Genomic DNA, 15181 nt, shown 5'->3' with positions numbered 1-15181 from the left:
GCAATAAGAAATATAATTTGCCAATACAAATAAATGGACAACTAACTATGTGTTTGATAGATCTGGGCAGCGAAGCTACTTTAATTCGAAGATCAGATGCTGAAAGGTTCGACTTACATTGGGAGACGATAGACGGTCCATTCTTGAGGGGGTTAGGCAATATACCATATTTACCGGAAGGTAGAGTTTACGTTACTGTAGAATTACAAGGGGTTGTGGAAAGGCAAGTCGAAGCTTTTGTGGTGGAGGATCATATAATAAACTACCCTGTTTTGTTAGGCCACAGTTTTTCGGAGCGCCCTAATTTACGAATCATCAAAACCGCAACCGAATTAATTTTTGAAAGGGTGGTCCACCGCGAGCCGAAGGTTCCACTACTAACTACCGGTGAAACTACTATTCCTATAGGGGAATTAAAGTCTGTTCCAGTGAGGACCACCTCTTTCGAAGTTGGCAATATCTATGTCGCTGGTACGGTAAGAGGATGCTCGGGTAGCGAATATTATTTATTTGCCTGGCGAATATAGGATCTCTCAGGGTGTATGTACTTTGTTAATACATAGTTTGGGGACTAAACCAGTAAATTTTTCGAAAGACCCTCTGATCACTCGTGCATTGGTTTTAGATTCTGGGTTAAATATTCACACTGTAACAAAAGATAAGACTACACAAGACGATTATGTGCTTAATGGCGATGATCACCTTTCCCCGGAGGATAGGCAGGCTTTACGTGATTTATTGGACAAATATAAAATTTGTTTTTCCTGGGGAATGCATGACTTAGGCTACACGAATAAAACTGAGATGGTGATCCACTTGAAGGACTCTGAGCAAGTAGTTTATAGACCATACAGGTTGTCACTAAGTGAGCTCAGAAAGGTACAGTCTATGATAGAGGAAATGATTGAGTGCGGGATAGTCCGCGAGTCTGTATCGCCATATGCCAGTCCAATTGTTCTAGTACGCAAGAAAACCGGTGACATGCGACTCTGTGTAGACTATCGCGCACTCAATAGCAAAACCAAAAGGGACCACTATCCTTTGCCCAGAATAGAGGACCTCCTACACCAACTCTCGGGACAGTCCATTTTCACAACCCTTGATTTGGCTTCGGGCTGTCATCAGATACCCATCGCCGAAGAGTCTATAGAAAAGACCGCTTTCGTTACGCCGGATGGGCAATACGAATATACCCGTATGCCATTCGGCCTAGCGAATGCGCCTGCTGTCTTTCAACGATTAGTTCACAAAGTCCTGAATAAAGCAAAACTTAAGTATACCATTGTTTACATGGACGACATCTTGATACCATCTAGTACTGTTGAGGAAGGATTGAGTCGATTAGAGGAGGTTCTTATTGCTTTGCGGGATAGTGGACTTACCTTGAAGATGCCTAAGTGTCATTTCTTTAAGCAGTCTATTGACTTCCTGGGTTTTGAAATTAGTAGAGGAGAGATTAGGCCAGGCTCTATGAAAACACCTACGGAACTTTTATTCGGTAGGAAGGTACCTAATACATCACAAGGAGTTTTGAATGAGATAGTTGATGAAGTAGTCCGGAATGATATAGGCAGTGGGGTGACGGATAAGACCCTCGATGAAACTAGAAGCGAGGCAAGCGACGCCATTCGAAGGAACCAGGAAGCCAACAAAAGGAGGTTTGATAAGCATAGGAAGACGCCTACAAAATACAAGGAGGGTGATTTAGTAAGGGTCATCAGAGCTGTGCCATCTGGGTCAGGACAATCTATAAAGCTCAAACCTAAGTGTCAAGGTCCATACAAAACTAAGGCAGTTCTACCACATGATCGTTTCATTATAGAGGACACCCCACTTACTAGGAAGGGTAGGCGATATGAAGGTACAGTAGCGATCGATAAAATTTTCCCCTGGTTGAGTTATGGCGCTGATTATTCTTCTGGTGAGGAAAGTAGTGAAGAGGAATAGTGTAATTCATCTGACTTGCTTTACGTTCACTGGGTATCACGTTGGGTAGTATATATATCGTTATGTATATAGTAAGATGCTGAGTGATAATACTGAATGAAATATGGTGTCATAAGAGATGAACACAAAAAAAAGGGAGTGTCATTAGAGATGAACACCAATAAAGGGAGAGTCATTAGAGATGAACACCAATAAAGGGTGTGTCATTAGAGATGAACACAGTACAAAGGCGATTGACTACGTCATTAGAGATGACTATGTCAAATGGAGCAATTATGTGATTGCCATTAGAAGTGGCATATATAATTTAAAAAGGTGATAATTTATACGAATTATGAATTATTCAATTTACTTGTGAAACCGATTGATCGTAGATATCATAAGTATTATTATTATATCTAAAATGTTTTATTATATTTAAGACTTAAATTAATATGTCATTGTTAACGACAAAAAAATGTTTTGATTTTATAAAGAGTACTTCTATCTTTTCTAAAATACTTATGCAATTGATCAAATAAGCCAAATTTGACACTAAATTAAAAAAAAGGGTTAATATAGGGTAGGTACTTACGCTACGTTCTGAATTTTACCATTTACATGTCAATAAACGTTACCCAGTGTGTGAACTGATTCAAATATAATATGTATATTTTTTTAATTGAATCCCAAGCAAACATTTATGTAAACCACGATTATAATTATGTAATTAATTTCGTATATGTATAATTGTGTAAAGTAAATGACTAGTAAATAACATAACATAACAAATACTTTATTGCACATAAGTAATAAATAAAGAGGATAAAAACATAAAAGTACTTAATATTAATTGCTGGTAAAACGCGAGGACTCGTTTTGGGAAGGATGGCCGACTGTAACAGTAATAGCTAGTATTTATGATATCTGCTACCTTAATACTAGTTCCATATTATATTTTGGACACTGGCAACACTGTGAGCATTAGTATGACGGTTAATCATGGCGCGAAGGGCATAAAAGACGCTCAACCATCCCAGAACGGGCATTCTATCGTTATCGCTAGCTGGAGTATAGACCTAAGTCGAATCTATGCTGGTCGAGTGCACCACTAGTTGTAATACTATATTGTGAAAGTTACCAAGTGTATTTACAAATAAACGCTCGAGTTGTAAACTGATCTTTGAATCTTCGCACTGTCCCTACTGAAGGTTTCAACAAACGCTTTTCAAGAAGTATTGGAAAAAAGTAAGAGAACCCCTTGTAATTTGCAAACTGATATGGGTACAGAGTTTTACAATGACAAGTTTTCAAATTTAATGCAAAGTTTGGATATCAACCATTACTCTTCGTTTTCAATCAAAAAGGCATCAATTGTGGAGAGATTAATTAAAACTTTAAAAAATAATCTTTACAAATTATTTAGTTTAAATGGAAGTTATAATTGGATTGACAAATCATTAAACGTTGTAGTGAAAACATACAACAATACAAAGCATCGTACTACTAAATATAAACCAGTTGAAGTTAATCGTAATAATGCAGCTATGGTGAAAGAAAATATTCAGTCTAAGCTAAATAAACTGTCTTCGTTAACTAAGAATAAATTTAAAATTGGTGATTACGTACGTATAAGCAAATATAAAAGTAGCTTTCATAAGGGATACACTCCTAATTGGTCTACTGAAATATTTAAGATAAGAAAAGTGAATAAAACTGTCCCTGTAACATATTTAGTTGAAGACCAAAGAGAAATACCAATATCTGGGGCTTTTTATCAACAAGAACTTCAGAAAACATGTTACCCTGATGTGTATCTTATAGAAAAAGTAATTAAGAAACAAGGTAATAAATTGTATGTAAAATGGTTAGGACTTGGTGATAGTTATAATAGCTGGATTAACAATAAGGCTATTGTGCAATAAATCACTTTATATAAATATGATTTTCAATTTAAATCCATAACATTATAAAACAAGCAATGCAAGGCAGTGGACTTCTCAATAATTTAAAAAACAATTTACCGTTCGAGTTACATTTACCTGGATATAATTACTGCGGTCCAGGAACCAAGTTAGAAAAACGTTTACTGCGTGGTGATAAAGGAGTAAACGGATTAGACGAAGCTTGTAAGGCTCACGACATATCATATTCAAAATATTCTGATTTGAAAAATCGACATAAGGAAGATTTACAATTACTTAACATGGCTAAACATCAACTGAAATCAAAAAAATCAAGAAAAGGTGAAAAACTTGCTTCATGGTTGGTTAGCAAAATTATGAAGGCTAAATTAAAAACTGGAAGTGGATTAAAAAAATTTGGTTCTCTGGTTTCCAAGATTCGTAAACACGTAAAAAACAGTAACCCAAAAGATAACAAGACTATGATTAGATGTGCTTATCTCGCTGCGAAGAAACTTGTCTCTAAAAATCATAAAATTAGAGTGCCTCGCGTTTTGCCTTTGCCGAAGACAGGAGGAATTTTACCACTAATTCCAATTTTTGCTGGATTATCGGCACTAGGCACTTTAGCCGGGGGTGCAGCGGGTATTGCTAAAACTCTTAATGAATACAAAGCTAGCCAACAGAGTTTACGAGAAACGGAACGTCACAATAGGGCAATGGAAATGAGAAAAATAGGGAAAGGTTTATTTGTTAAGCCGTACAAAAAAGGCAATGGATTATACATTAATCATGCAAAAAACTAATTAGTAAGCTACCTAATCGTGCACTTAGTAATGTGGATATTCTAAAACTCGCCATACATATACCTTATTTTCGAGGTGTGTATATGAAAGATCAATTACCTACAAAATCTAATCTTATTGAATGTGGTATTATAAATTTGGATAACTCTGAAAATAACGGAACACATTGGGTAGCTTATGACAAAGTAAATAATTATTGCGAATACTTTGATAGTTATGGGGATTTAAAACCCCCGTTGGAATTTTTATACTATGTTCAGAACTGTGAATTATTTTATAACTATACAAGGTTTCAAGAATTCAATTCTGTTAAATGTGGTCATTTGTGTTTAGAATTCTTAATTAACTTTTGGTTTAAATAAATTATGTATAAAGTAAGGAAACATTTTTTTATTTTATCATTTGCACCATGTCTTTTACACTATCAATAACTGGGAACTCCGCTCTTCTATCTACATATTATACACCAACTTTACAATTAGAAGGCGAGTACGAATGTGCACTATTGTATTTAGCAACATTTAATTCTATTCCAAATATTGATAAAAGAAACAATAAATTATACTACGGTGAAAACAAAGTCATCGAAATACCTGAAGGTACCTATGAACTTCAAGATATAAATGATTATATAAGAACCAAAATTGACGTACCATTCAATCTGTCATGCAACAATAATACAATGACAACATCGTTATTTTGTTCTAAAGATATTATTTTTGAAAAACATGATTCTTTAGGGCATTTATTGGGATTTTCTAATCAGGTTCTAGAGGGAAATATATTACACACGTCTCACCTTCTCGTTAACATTTTACCAACGACTGTGGTGAGGGTTGAATGTGATATACGATCATCACGCCTGGCAGCAGTGCTGTTGCTCTATCACAAAACAATGATGTCCAAACACCGGCCGTGAACTCTATGTTTCTTGAACCCGTAACAGAACGAGAAATTTACAAGCTAATACGTCATCTTCCAAATAAACATACCTGCGGAGTTGATGAAATCCCTTTAACCCTGCTAAAAACTTGTTTACACGAACTGACCCCTATATTGACATTTTTAATTAATCAATCCTTCGAATCAGGCATTTTCCCGGAAAGACTAAAAATATCAAAAATAAAACCAGTACTAAAAAAAGGTAACACTTCAGACTGCCCAAGTAGTTATAGACCGATAGCACTTCTTCCCGTTATATCTAAATTATTTGAAAAAGTTATGACAAATCGAATGTATATTTTTTTAGAAAAATTTAATTTAATAAATGAAAACCAATACGGATTTAGGAAAAATAAATCAACTACATTGGCAATATACACATATGTACAAGAAATATTGACATATATCAGAGACAAACACTATGCGGTTGGTATCTTACTGGATATGTCAAAAGCATATGATAATGTTTCACATCCCATTTTACTCAGTAAATTATATCAAGTAGGTATACGTGGGAAAGCCTACCACTGGATAAAATCCTACCTATCTGACCGCTCGCAATATGTACAAGTGGATCATATTGATGAGCGCGGGAAACTCAAATGCGTTGTCTCCAATAGTATCACAACAAATTGGTCTATTCCCCAAGGAAGCGTGATAGGGTGTCTCCTGTTCATCGTTTATATAAATGAGCTGCCTCGTGCTGCTGACAGTTTGTGTGTTATGTTCGCTGACGACATATCGTTACTATTTAAGTGCAACAGAATGGACCGCGATATCGATAAAAAAATTGTCCATACTTATAACTCCGTTAAGGATTGGCTACAGATTCATAACTTAAAAATTAACGCGGATAAAACTAAAATCATTCAATTTAAGCCCTACCAAAAAGTACCTTTAGATCTAAAAACAATTTCAAAAACTTTGAATGTAGAGCAGACAAACAATTTCAGACTTTTGGGAGTGTATTTGGACACACACTTGGATTGGAAGATTCATGTGGAAGCAATAAAAACAAAGCTTTCACAATTCATATTTGCACTATCTACACTTAAAAGAAACACTAATCGGGAATGTGCGAAGACTGCATACTATGCCTATGCATACTCTTGGATGAGATATGGGGTAATTTTATGGGGGAATAGTACGGATGCCGGTGATATATTTATAAAACAGAAAAAATGTCTACGAATAATAAACAATGTAAAGCCTAGGGATACCTGTAAACTGCACTTCATTAAAGAAAATATGTTAACTTTGCCGTGTATTTACATCCTGGAGTCAGCTATGTTTGTCAGAAAGCATACCAACCTCTTCGCGTTTTGTACGAGTGAGCGTCGGAAACAAAATATTGTCCTTCCGGCTCCACGTATAGAAATGTTTAGAGGAAGCCCTTTGTATCGCTGCGCACTCATTTACAACAAAATCCCTAGTATTTTAAAAGTGAACAATGATGATATCTTTAAAAGCGCCCTCAAATCGATGTTGATTAAAAAATGCTATTATACTATAAATGAATTTATGAATGACAAATTAAACTAGTATTAAATTAAGTAATTAGAATTTAAGTATGGTACTAACTGCATCTCTCTCTCCTTGGCATTTATTATTCCCATCTGATGGTGGGGTCTGCCTTCTTCGTACTTCTCTTCCACTTCGCTCTATCGGACGTGTCGTTCTCGGAGACATTGCACATACACAGGTCCTTTTTGACCACATCCGCCCATCTTGTTTTTGGCCGTCCTCTTGGTCTAAGCCCTGGTATGTTTAGATTGGCTGTAACGTTACCCACATAATCTGGAGGTCTTCTTTTTACGTGCCCAAACCAACGGAGCCTGCTCTCTTGTAGCTTTTCGGAGATGTCGCGTACGCCGAGACTGCCGCGCACGTATTCGTTACGGATTTTGTCGAGCATCGTCACTCCGCACATCCACCTAAGCATTTTCATCTCAGCGACTTGAATGGTCTGGACTTGGCGCTGCGTTACTGCCCACGTTTCACTACCAAACGTCAAGACTGGCCTGATCATGCTCTTGTACACTAAGCCTTTGAGCTTAACGGGCATACGTTTGTCACAGGTTACACCAGTTACTTCCCGCCATTTAAGCCAGGCTGCCGCTATCCGATGCTGTATGTTTGTGTCCAGGTTGCCAGACGAGTGTAACATGGTGCCCAAATATTTATATTCGTCACACCTGGTGACTTGTTGTCCGTCAATAATGAGAGGGTTGTTGATGGAAGATGGGTCATTATACACCATGTACTGGGTTTTTGAAACACTCAGTAATAGGCCACCTGTCTGCAACTGGCGTTTCCATTCTCCTAAAGCATGGTCAATTTCGCCTCGGGATGTCGCACATATCGCTACATCATCAGCATAGATGAATGTCCAAGGTACCAGAGACTGTGCATTCTCAGTAAGAGCATCCATCACCAAGCAAAATAGGTATGGGCTCAGAACAGAGCCTTGGTGTACTCCTTCTGTGACTGCTATCGGTTTAGTCTGACCAACTGTTGTCCTGATCACTGAAGTAACGTCCCTGTACATGTCGGCTATAATATCAACGTACCTTTCTGGGATATTCTTTTTGCGAAGACTCCACCAGATTGTCTGTCGAGGAACGCGGTCAAATGCCTTTTCCATATCAAGGAACGCAACGTATAGCGGCTTATTCTTAGCTCTAAACTCCTGGACAATCATGCTGACTGCAAACGTTGGATCTACGGTGGATACACCTGGTATGAAGCCATACTGGTTGGTAGATAGGGAACTCTCCTGTCGTAATCTAGCATCTATAACTCGTTCATACAGCTTCATTGTATGGCACATTAATTTAATCCCCCGGTAGTTATTGCACTCATATTTACTGCCCTTTCCTTTGTAAAGAGGAACAACGGTGCTTGTTCTCCATGCATCCGGTATTTTTGCAGTTATCATGGCCTTATAGAACAAATGCGTGAGGATATGGATACCCTTTTCACCCAAACACTTCCAGGCTTCTATGGGGATCCCATCTGGCCCGGGCGACTTCTTGTTGGACATCTTTTTGAGGGCAATTTTTACTTCCTGCGGTGTAATCAATGGTATCAAACCTAGGTTTTTACTCATTTCAGGAAGATCAACTGTTCTTGTACTTGTGTTCAAGAGTTGTTCGTAATAGGTGTGCCACGCTGTCAAGATGTCTTTATCTGTGTACAACATAGCGCCGTCCTGGCCTTTGACAATCCTAGTTCTAGCTGGGTCTTGCGTTGCCTTGTTCCGAGCCTTCGACAGTTTATAGATCTCCTTCTGTCCCTCTCCACTCTCCAGTGTATTGTACAGTGCCCCTAATGCTCGTCGTCTCTCAATGGCTACAGTTTTCTTTGCCTTCTTCTTAACTATCCTATAAGAATCTCTATCCTCCTGTGTCCTGGTGGACTGCCAGACTTTAAAAGCTTGTTTCTTTTCTTGCAACGCTGTCTGTACTGGCGCACTCCACCACCACGTTTCTCTTGATGTTCTCTTGCCCGATTTCGTACGACCCAAGATTGTATTAGCCGCCGTCATCATTTGAGAGTAACACTGTCTCCACATCGAGTCCACATCGTCTTCCATGTTTATAGTCATGCTTTTTAGTTCCCTGTTAAATTGTTCAGCCTTTTCACCTTTCAGTAGCCACCACTTTGTGATTTCAGGCACCCTTTGAGGTTTTGAGACTGATTGTCGACGAAAAATCATGTCCATGACTACAATACGATGCTGTGAAACAACGCATTCGCCGGGTATTACCTTGCAGTTCCTTATTCGGCCGATGTGTGCCCGATTCGTAAGCAGGTAGTCTATTTGGGTACTATGGGATCCACTTTTGTATGTGATAAGGTGTTCCGGCTTCTTCCTGAAGAAACTGTTCACGATGGCTAGTTCGTGGGCAATGGCAGTAGCAAGTATCGTCTTTCCAGCTTCGTTTGTTGCACCGTATCCGTGCCCTCCGTGTACTCGTCTGAATGTGTGACATTTTGCACCTATATGGCCATTTAAGTCTCCACCGATCACACATGTTTCACTACTCGGTATCTGCTGTAGAACATCCTCAAGTGCAGTCCAGAAAGCTTCCTTTACGGTATCTTTGCAACCGACTTGTGGAGCATAGACAGATAACATGTTAACCACTTCCCCTTCAATAAGAATCTTAACACACATGATTCGATCATTTACCCGTTGAACTTCCACTATATTGTCCAAGTGATTCTGACTGACGACTATAGCCACACCATTTCGACCCTCAGATGACCCTGTGTACATCATTTTATACCCCTCGCCAATATTCCGCGCTTTCGCTCCCCGCCATTTCGTTTCTTGTAGGCACGCAATGTCCACTCTCCGTCTGTGGAACAGCTCCGCAAGTTCCTTCGTCCTTCCTGTTAGTGAACCGACATTTAGTGTCGCGAAGCGGACTTTTAAGTTTTGATTTGGGACTAGCGTCTTTAACCGAGCCCGTCCTTGACTCGGTAGCCCTCGCTATATAGGGCGATGTGTCTGCGCGTCGTTTTGCGGCGACGCCCTATCAGCTACATACGCTCTCAAAACTTTTCTATTCATCTTTTCTTGTGGGGGGTGGCGATTTTTGGGTTTATTAGTCCAGTGCCGATTGCCATCTGACGCACAACACTTACTAGGACAGGAAAACCCACGGAAAGGATGTTAGGTTCCGCTTCACAGGGATTTGGTCCTGTGATGAGTGTTGTCTAGTTATACCGCCAGATACTCGGTCGTCAGGGCCTCGTCTGTTGTCCAGCAGGGAGCACCACGACGACTGCACGAGCCGCCGCCGCCAGTTATTCAATACGAACCACCAGCGCGTGCAGGTGAGGTTGACATTTGGGTCGGATATGTTATTGTTTCCGTTCTCCCCTTACTCCCCTGCTAACATAAAAATATGGTACTAACTGCATGCTAGTAATATAATTTTATTTAATCCTAACTTTAACTCTACCAAGATGATAATTAACTCACCATTAATATTACAATTGGAAAATGTAAATATTGTAAGTTATAATGTATTTGCCCTCTTTGCGACACCCTGACAGGGTATGTTATAATATGAATTATTATTATTAATGATGATATTGTAACATAACATGCAATAAATAAATAAATAAATAAATAAATATAGTGAGCGGATCATTTATAAACGGAAAACCAAGCCATATTATTTATGAATTTGCTCCTAACGCACCACCTGGTTACAGAATTATAGAAAGCCCTACAAAAATAATTTACTTTCCAGTAAATCAAAGTAATATAAGTTGTATTCACATAAGATTATTAGACGCATACAATAATTTAATTAATTTACGTGGGGAAGAAGTACAACTATATTTCCATTTCAATGACATGGCCGGTTATTTACAGCCACACCAGTTGGGATTTGGGACGCGTCTGGGTTGTGAGGCGGCCATCCACGCAACGCGGTCGTTCGTAATGGAACCATCGAACTCGGACAGCATTGTACTGAAGCTTGACATTTGCAACGCGTTTAATACTTTGGAAAGAGACGTTCTATTGAGTGAGGTTAAAGAAAAAGTTCCTTCTCTCTATCCTTTCCTTCATCAGGTTTATAAATCTCCGTCGAAGCTTTTCTATAGTGACAACCTCATCCTTTCTCAAGTGGGAGCCCAGCAGGGGGATCCGCTCGGGCCGTTAGTCTTCAGTCTGGCCATACACAAAATCATAGTCGAACTCAAATCGACCCTGAATGTATGGTATTTGGATGATGGCACAATAGGAGGGAAACCAGAAGATGTTCTTCAGGATCTTGAGACCCTTATTCCTCGTCTCAAAGAACTAGGTCTAGTGGTGAATCCCTCGCGAATTTTTCCCCTGCAGTACAGAGGCTCGTACACACTTCACTTGTTTCTGTTCGATTCTGCCAGGCCTTAAGGAACTTTCGGTTTCTGATTTCACCCTTTTGGGGTCTCCAATTTTTCTTGATGGAGTTCCTGGGGCCCTTTCTTCTCGCACTCGCCTTCTCTGTGTCACTCAGGAACGTCTTAAAGACCTTTCCGCGCACGTGGCAATTGTTCTGTTGCGGATGTGCTTTGCTGTTCCGAAGATTACGTACCTGCTACGGACTACCCCAACCTGGAAGTGTCCGGGTGATGTGGCTTCATTTGACGAGGCCCTAAAATTGACGGTTGAGTCTGTTTTAAACGTCTCCTTTGATGAAAATCAATGGGTGCAGGCGACTCTCCCGATCCGGTATGGGGGTTTAGGGGTGCGATTATCTCGTGATGTGGGCTTGCCGGCTTTCTTGGCGTCGGCGCATGGGGTTGCAGACCTTGTCGCTACTATCCTCCAATCTAATGGCGGCGGGGAAAGTTTGCCCTATGTGTCCGATGCCTTGTCAGCATGGGGGGCCCTCAACGCGGGAGAGTCAATCCCTGTTGAGTCCGATCTTCAGCGTGCGTGGGATGATGTCGGGGCGAAGCGGATCCAGGGTCAACTTATGTCTCGTGCCGATGGGGCATCTTTGGCCAGACTCCGGGCGGTTTCCCAACCTGAATCTGGGGCATGGTTGCACGCGTTACCCTCCCCTCACTTGGGCACCTTATTAGACGACGACTCTTTGCGTGTGGCGGTGGCTTTTCGCCTGGGTTGCAAGGTGTGTGAACCCCACATATGCACCTGCGGTTCCATGGTGGAAGCTGATGGCCATCACGCACTGAGTTGTCGACGTTGCGCGGGGAGGTTCTCGCGTCACCATGCACTCAACGATATTATCCGGAGGGCCTTAGTGTCAGCGAGCGTACCCTGCGTGCTTGAGCCCCCGGGCCTGTGTAGGTCTGATGGGAGGAGACCGGATGGTTTGACTTTGGTGCCTTGGAAAAATGGCAAGTGCCTGGTTTGGGACGCTACTTGTGTCAGCACTGTTGCCGCCAGCCACCTTGGTCGAACCATCCACTCACCGGCGGCAGCGGCTGAGGATGCCGCTGAGAAGAAGAGGGAGAAGTATGCAGCTCTATTGCCTGCATATAACTTCGTGCCCGTTGCCGTGGAGACCTTTGGTAGCTGGGGGGCGGACACCAAAATCTTTGTGTCAGAATTGGGTCTCAGGCTCAGGGAGAAAACAGGTGACTCCCGCTCCGGCTCGTTCCTGGTCCAAAGGCTGGCCATTGCCATTCAACGCGGTAATGCGGCTAGTGTTGTGGGCACCTTTGCTCCGGGAACAGTGAGGGGCGGGTTATTTAATGACTAGTTTTTAAGTTTGTATTTGTGACGTATTGTTATATTGATATTTACAATAAAAACTAGCTTTTGCCCGCGACTTCGTCCGCGTGGCGTGTTATATAAGAGAGAGATCTTTGTGTGTGTGGGAGTGCATACTTATGCAGTTTAGATTTTTTCATAAGTACATTTTTTTTTCCCAATAACTCCCATTTTTCAAAATACAGCCAAAAATAAACTTTATATTTACTAAGGTATGCATGCGTGCTAGATTGAATCAATTGATTGAATTGTTTTTTTTTTAATTGATTGTTCATTGAGTTTTAATTTTAATACACACTTCCTCTCTTCCCTTCAACGTTGCTGTGCCCTATAGGGTCCATGTTTTAGTTCCTATGCCTATGTAACACCCTATTGTACTACATGGAATGCAATAAATAATTTAATTTAATTGAATTGAAAATATCTATCTTACGCGCTTTCGATTTTTTCATACAAATGTTTTTTTCCCACTAACTCCCGTTTCCGTGGGAATTTTGCAATATCCTGTTGCAACTAAGCTTTAAGTTAACTAAGGTACCTGCATGCCAAATTTCAAGCGTCTAACTTAAGCGGTTTAGATTTTTCATACAAAAAGATTTTCCCGCTAATTTCCGTTGCCGTGGGAATTCCGGGAATTCCTTTCTTAGTGCACCTCTACGGTACCTAAGCTATGTCCCTTCCAAATTTCAAATGCCTACGTTTAGCTGTTCAGGCTATGCGTTGATATATGTCAGTCACTGAGTCAGTCAGTTTCTCTTTTTTATTTAGATTTGATTTTTTCATACAAATGTTTTTTCCCGCTAACTACCGTTCCCGTGGGAATTTTGTAATATCCTGTTGCAACTAAGCTTTAAGTTTACTAAAGTACCTGCATGCCAAATTTCAAACGTCTAACTTGAGTGGTTTAGATTTTTCATACAAAAGGATTTTCCCGTTAATTCGCGTTCCCGTGGGAATTTGGGAATTCCTTTCTTAGTGCACCTCCACGGTATCTAAGGTACCTGCATGACAAATTTCAAAGGTCTAACTTGAGTGGTTTAGATTTTTCATACAAAAGGATTTTCCCGCTAATTCCCGTTCTCGTGGGAATTTCGGGAATTCCTTTCTTAGTGCACCACTACGGTACTTAAGGTATCTGCATGCCAAATTTCTAACGTCTAACTTGAGTGGTTTAGATTTTTCATACAAAAGGATTTTCCCGCTAATTCCCGTTCCCGTGAGAATTTTGGGAATTCCTTTCTTAGTGCACCTCTACGGTACCTAAGCTATGTCCCTTCCAAATTTCAAATGCCTACGTTTAGCCGTTCAGGCTATGCGTTGATATATGTCAGTCACTGTGTCAGTCAGTTTCTCCTTTTATTTAGATTTGATTTTTTCATACAAATGTTTTTTCCCGCTAACTACCGTTCCCGTGGGAATTTTGTAATATCCAGTTGCAACTAAGCTTTAAGTTTACTAAAGTACCTGCATGCCAAATTTCAAACGTCTAACTTGAGTGGTTTAGATTTTTTATACAAAAGGATTTTCCCGTTAATTCGCGTTCCCGTGGGAATTTGGGAATTCCTTTCTTAGTGCACCTCCACGGTACCTAAGGTACCTGCATGACAAATTTCAAAGGTCTAACTTGAGTGGTTAAGATTTTTCATACAAAAGGATTTTCCCGCTAATTCCCGTTCTCGTGGGAATTTCGGGAATTCCTTTCTTAGTGCACCACTACGGTACTTAAGGTATCTGCATGCCAAATTTCAAACGTCTAACTTGAGTGGTTTAGATTTTTCATACAAAAGGATTTTCCCGCTAATTCCCGTTCCCGTGAGAATTTTGGGAATTCCTTTCTTAGTGCGCCTCTACGGTACTTAAGGTACTTGCATGCCAAATTTCAATTGTCTAACTTGAGTGGTTTAGATTTTTCATACAAAAGGATTTTCCCGCTAATTCCCGTTCCCGTGAGAATTTTGGGAATTCCTTTCTTAGTGCACCTCTACGGTACTTAAGGTACTTGCATGCCAAATTTCAATTGTCTAACTTGAGTGGTTTAGATTTTTCATACAAAAGGATTTTCCCGCTAACTACCGTTCCCGTGGGAATTTTGTAATATCCTGTTGCAACTAAGCTTTAAGTTTACTAAAGTACCTGCATGCCAAATTTCAAACGTCTAACTTGAGTGGTTTAGATTTTTCATACAAAAGGATTTTCCCGCTAATTCCCGTTCCCGTAGGATTTTCGGGAATTCCTTTCTTAGTGTACCTCTACGGTATCTAAGGTACCTGCATGCCAAATTTCAAACGTCTAACTTGAGTGGTTTAGATTTTTCATACAAAAGAATTTCCCTTCACTACTCTGCTCCTATTGATTGT

The sequence above is a fragment of the Pectinophora gossypiella genome, unplaced genomic scaffold (genome assembly GCF_024362695.1).
Source record: "Pectinophora gossypiella unplaced genomic scaffold, ilPecGoss1.1 Pgos_31, whole genome shotgun sequence".
Lineage (NCBI taxonomy): Eukaryota > Metazoa > Arthropoda > Insecta > Lepidoptera > Gelechiidae > Pectinophora > Pectinophora gossypiella.
The sequence above is the reverse complement of the archived record's forward strand: the minus strand, read 5'-3'. Positions refer to the sequence as shown.